Source organism: Euprymna scolopes, chromosome 17 (genome assembly GCF_053919585.1).
Source record: "Euprymna scolopes isolate OS-2025 chromosome 17, ASM5391958v1, whole genome shotgun sequence".
Lineage (NCBI taxonomy): Eukaryota > Metazoa > Mollusca > Cephalopoda > Sepiida > Sepiolidae > Euprymna > Euprymna scolopes.
Window position 1 is genome coordinate 79366318 of NC_136498.1, and position 6878 is coordinate 79373195.

Genomic DNA, 6878 nt, shown 5'->3' on the forward strand with positions numbered 1-6878 from the left:
TATATATATATATATATATATATATATACCTCAGTACGTTTATACATACATACAAACACACTAACATATAATTGACCTTCCCTTTCGGCATATGAGTGTCTCAGAACTAAATTCAGTTTCTGGGTTTTTATGTCTCTTATGGGATTTAAATCCTGCCAACGAATTGCAAATTTGGCCACAAGCAGAACACGAGAAATGGTTGGATGAAATATGGTATGATGTGGCAGCCAATTCCTTATTTCTCTTGCTTCTCTGAGTTTTTGTTTCATATTCGAATCCCACCAGAGCATTACGACATGTTAATCGACACACTTTTCTAGCAGAAACAGTTTTCTCAAAATTGGACAGTGTAATACGTGTTTCTGCAAGATGTCTCTTTATCTTTATATCTCAACAAAGGTCGATCAACGAGTCTTTTTTTCCAGAATGAAACTGACTATACAAGTAAACTTTAAGCATACTCTCGTCACTTATTTTGCCCAACGTTGCTGAGACTACATAAGAAATGTCCCAACTCCATTGACTTTACCCTTATCAAAGAGGTCAGTATTTGCGACCTTGTCTTTCAGAGTAATACTACATATTATGAAAAGATAACTTTTGTGAAATAGAAAAATGCGATAGAGAGTCAAAGTCTCAGCTTTTTGAGAGGACAGCAGTCTAACACACGGTAATTTTAGTTAGAAATTTTATACTTCTATCATCCCACAGCCGTTGCTTTGGCTATCCGGTTAACAATTTCGTCGTCAAGATTAAAATCTAAGTTCACAATGCTGCCAAAGTACGTAGAACATTAAACATATTTCCAAATTCTTTTGCTCTACTGCCTGGAAAAGAATGAGCTGTTCTGTTTTCGATTCGAGAAATGATGATCAACTACTTCAGTTTTCATAGTGCATATAATGCGTCCAAACGCTTTACTGGCTTCAGAAAATATTTTGATACGTTCTTGTGCTTTGGCATACAATGTTACAACTAAAGCAGCATCGTTTGCAAACAGTATAAGTACCATTCGAATTCTCATTAAAGCCTTGATGATCAAACAAGCCGCTACTTGTACGACATTGGAATTTAACGTCCCAATCAAAACCCCCTCTCTCTATTTCTGCAATCAAAATATTATATACAGGATATATATACTCAATCATAATAATAATATAATCAATTTTGATTGCAGAAAGTCTCCTCTGGACCAAATTACCGTAGGGTTGCAATAACAGATGCCACGTGCAAATTTATTGTGTCTAAACTATTACCCACCATCTTATGTAATTTTTGAACGCTCGACATACACATTTATTTGGTATATTAAAATCCTACATCATTTCCTACGAGCGCCATCATCACGAACAACAACATCTTTAGACGAAGTAGCCCGTATTTTCCCCTCTAAATAAAAAGTTCTCCCACCGCTTTCAGTTGAGACCGGGTAAACATGTAAACATTTTAATTATATTGCCCTGACACCCTTATTAAGTGGACCAAACACTCATACACATGCAACTACTTTTGCACTTCCCTATTTGAAAATCATGATTTCTCCTCACTAACATTCTGGCTATTCTCATTGGCTGAGAACATAAAATCCTAATTTTCTAGATTACACACCTTAAACAAAAATGAACACGTCAAACCTTGAACAATATGACCGCTAACTATAAACCAATTATTACTTATGTTATGATGTTAATCCAAATACAAAATTATACCACGCTCATGTTCATAAATTCATAATTTCATGATCATAAATACCCTAACCTACACACAGTATAGCCGCGCATTGCTTTTTTTCGCTGATGTTTACAAAAAACTTACTATAACATTTACGTTTACCTTACGCATAAACTACTCGTAAAACTTGTACAAATACCTTACTGCAGCTTTTTCTTGTAATGTTTTCATCTACTGCAAACTCCGTCGAAAATTGTGACATTTTGCATTATTTACCTTACCATTACTTCCATATTGCTACAATAACAAACAATCGTCGCTAGTTTCTTTTTATAATGTTTGTCTTGAGCGTCTTACCTTATGAGATGTTAAAATGAACTAATCTTACGGTAATCGATAACAGCTTCCTTTTTTATGTTTGGTTTGGTTATAAATTATGAGATGAAAACATAAACTTTTTCTTTTAGTAAACGAGACAACTTTCTGTCTTTTTTTGGGGGGGGTTGGAGCGGCCAGTCTTATGAGATTATGTGAAACATTGAACTAATCTCTTAGTAAACGCGCCTAACTTTTTTTAGTGGAGCGTCTTAAATTATGCGACCAAAAAATGAACTAATCCCTTAGTAAACGCGAAAAGCTTTCTTTTTTTAATGTTTACTTTGAACGTCCTAAATTATAAGATGAAACACTAAAATAATCTCTTACAAACGAGACAAGATGTCCTTTCCTTTTGTTTGGTTGAGCGTCCTAAATTATGAGACGATCAGGTTACTTCTCGGTCGTATACGTAACCATCCTTGCGTTCGTTTCTTTTTAGTTATTTTTCGATGCACTCATTTAATCTGTTACAATACCTTAATTTTTTTTTTTACTTACTTTTTTCAGTTAGGGTTTTTTTTTTCATACGATTGTATTTATTTTGTTTGTGTGTGTGTGTGTGCGTGTGTGTTGTGTTTGGTGTTTGCGCGAGTGTGTGCGCCTGTGTGTGTGTGTGTGTGTATGTGTGTGTGTAATTATTTTTCCTTCGAGTTTATAAAACTCAAATGTCTATTGTAGAGGTTTTGCAAAAAATGAAACTCGATTTTGTATTATTAAAATAGTTATATATTGCCAAAAATCAATAATGATGATGATACAAATGATAGTTACTTCATAGGAGAGCAGACAGAGAAACAAGGCCCGTTTTAGATGTAGAGAAAATACAGTTTTCTCTCAGGTGGAACGCTTGATTGGGAAAAAAACTTTTTTATAGGTGGGGGCAATTTTTACATTAGGTCTACCTCTACAATTTTCTGTAGAATGGCGACTTTTCTGTTTTCGACTATGCGAATAACAAAAATCTCATTCTAATTTTGCGGAGACAAGTACTTTTGGAGATAACTGGCTGCCAGGTTTGTATGCATGCACGACAAACAATTTTACTTCTCTACTATCGTCACTGCAATCCCTAATTTTGTTTGTTTGTTTGTTTGTTTGTTTTCTTTTTCCTTTTTTTCGCATTTGCATGTGGGGATGCTGACAAAGATTATAACAGTAAAATTTCGGAGAATTATTCCCCCCCCCAAAAAAAAGGCGGTTGTATACTCCGATAGCCGTCCTAAACATAGGGAGTTTGGGATGTCTATTCCGAAAGTTGTTCTAACATGGGGAGTTTGGGATGTCTACTTCAAACGCCGTTCTTAACATGACAATACTCAAAGAAATGAAGTTAAAAAAGTCATAATTGTTTTTTTTATACGTTAATATAAGACGACATCAAACTGAAATTTAATTTAATACTATTAGTAGAAGAGTTGAAATGAAGAAGAAGAGGGCTTGAACAACAAACGGAAACAGATAGGACTGTTACCATTGATTTCGATCACTCTAAACAGTGAATCTAAAACTTCTGCTTTTATTTCTATTATTATTCTAATGAACCATTTTTCGTAATTTTATTAATTAATACTTCACATTCACTTAATTGCTTTTCTTAGATTCAGACAGTATCTGCAGCGAAGGCCAGATTATTACAGTTCGGCCACGGCCGCCAATGTCCGCAATTTTTCAGGGACGGCAGTGGCCACCAACAACAACCGTAGTTTACACTGGCGGCCGTGGCCGAAATGTAATAATCTGGCCTTCACTGCAGATACTGCTAAACCTATAATATATATGCAGATACTGCTAAACCTATATATATACACTTGTGCCCGAAATTATTCATACCCCCCCTTGAAAATTGAGTTTATTAGGTGTAACTTTGTAAGAATTTATTGTTTACGTCCATATTGATACATATTCTTAATAAACTTCTTCTGATCATTTTCGTCATTTTAAAATCTCGGGATACTTGTAATAAAAGAAATATACAGCTATTTATAAAATCTGCAATGTTCAAAAATAATCATACCCCCTTATTTTTTCAGTATTAATCGAGTTTCTGACTGTTTGTTTCCTGTTTGATTCTTATTTTGAATGCTTTTATACAACCTTTGATTAATTTCATTTCGTTTTTTGCATTTTTCAGAAATTAAAATGATATCAACTGAAAACCAATAAAAGAATAAAAAATGATTAGAATGGGGAAGAAAAAAGAGCTTAGTAATGATCTTAGGACTAAAATTGTGAATTCACATAAGGATGGTTTAGGTTACAAGTCAATTTCCAAGAAATTTGAGGTCCCTACAGCAACAGTACAGAGCATCATCAAAGAATTCCAGAGCCACCACACAACAAACAACTTGATTGGTAGAGGAAGGAAAAGGAAACTGTCTGCTAGAGCCACCAGGAATATTGTAAGAAGTGTTAATGCAAATCCAACCACCACTACTAAGGGCATTGTAGAAAATCTGGAGTCTTCTGGCATAAAAATATCAAGGCAAACATTGCAAAGGACTCTGCATGAAAATGGTCTGAAAGGAAGAAGACCAAGAAGGACTCCATTGCACACCGGAAAACACCTTGCAGCACGTCTAAAGTGTGCTAGGACCCATGTGAATTCTCCAGAGTCCGTTTTCTCAAGTATTTTGTGGACTGACGAAACAAAAATTGAATTGTTTGGCCATATGGATGCTTCTTACGTTTGGAGGAAGAAAGGAGAAGCTTACAACCCAAAGAACACCATACCCACGGTGAAACATGATGGTGGTAGCTTAATATTTTGGGGCTCCTTTTCGGCTAGTGGTCCAGGTAGTTTGGTCAAGATAGATGGAACCATGAAGAACGAGCTATATTTGGAGATACTCCAGAAAAACATTAGACAAAATGCGGAGAAGCTCGATTTAGGACCAAACTGGGTCCTTCAACAGGATAATGATCCAAAGCATACTGCCAAAATAGTCAAGAAATGGTTTGAGGATAATCAAATTAATGTTTTTGAATGGCCTAGCCAGAGTCACGATCTGAACCCTATCGAAAACCTCTGGCACATATTGAAAACTGAGGTTAAAAAGCGGAACCCTTGAAATTTGAGGGATTTGGAGAACTACTGCATTGAAGAATGGTCAAAAATCAGTGTTGATGCTTGTAAAAACCTTGTTGATAAATATCCAAAACGGTTACAGGCAGTTATTAAGAATAAAGGGCATGCTATTGACTATTAGTAAGAGAGGTATGAATAATTTTGAACTAGTGCCATTATTGTTTTTCTTTGTATAATGTTTCAAACTTGCATAATTTATTTATTTGTTGAGTTTAAATTAAATGCTGATGCTTGATTTATTGTTTGAAATCCCTTTAATATTGTCTACCTTCTGGTTTGAGCAATATTCTTATAGAAATCTCAAAAGTTCCGAGGGGTATGAATAATATCGGGCACAAGTGTATATATATATATATATATATATATATTTATATATATATATATATATATATATATATATATATATATATATATATATATATATATGGCACATACTTGTTTCGCGCCACTTGAGACGTTAAATGGAACGGAAGCATTCCCATCTGAGACAACAGTGCTCACACATATCTTCGTAGAACGGTACAATCACACCGAGCATCTCATCAAATATCCCAAACTTTTTAAATGCCTTTCAAGTTACTTCTCTGTTGAAATTATCGAATGCCTTTATGTTTGTCACATAATGCAGAGAAAATATCTATTTTACCCGGTCTGATCTAAAGCCACACTATGATCAGACTATACGTGATCTATCACGTGTTTGGTGATTCTTTTCCTTTGTTCTTGTACAAATTCTAACACATATGCAGATATATATAGGTGTGTGTGCATATATATATATATATATATATATATCACATATACATATATATATGTATATATATCACATATGCATATATATATGTATATATATACTTTTGTGTGTGTTTGTACAGGTATCCACATACGCATAGGCATATATAGAATATTACAAAATGTAAACAATATAAATATTTTTAAAAAATTAGCATTATGAACTGAAGGCAGGTGCACATAGGTTTCCTCGATCATTCAATTTCGAGCAATACGTGTTTTCTTTCCTGCTTATATATATATATATAGCGAGAGATAGATAGATAGATAGAGAGAGAGAGAGAGAGAGAGAGAGAGAGTGAGAGAGAGAGACTATTTTGCCATCTCCCAGCTCTTATATGTGGTGAAACAGACAAATATTTTAAGCTGTTATTGAAATCTGATTGTTTCTTTTTACAGTAATCGATTCTACGGTTATTTCATCACCACAAAAGACGAAAATCATTACATTATGGCTAATAGTATCACTTACTAGAAGACTCAACTCATGATGAGGTGGGGGCATATGCAGTTGTCCACAAACATACTGTTTTGCTGAATTATAAATATTATAAAGTTTGGCTAGGCATACAAGTACGTGAAGCTGAAATTGAAATTGACCATTTATTTTTTACAGTCGAAGATCATAACCGTTATGCCATCAGCAGCGGAGAAGTGAAATCTTAATCTTTATACAGTATATAAGTGACCTGAATATAAGAAAAACGGATATAAGAGAGATTTTTTATCTGGTCTCAAATTAGAGCCTATGTCAATATACAGTGTAACCCGGATATAAGAGTCCCTGATGTATATATATATATATATATATATATATAACCCGGATATAAGAGCGATTTGGAGACCGGAGAAGAAGTATCTTATATTCGGGTTAAACTGTATACTAAATATCAGCTGCAGAGAGTACTCTATCCAATTATTGAATTGAAAGGTTTTGCATTATCGTTAATGG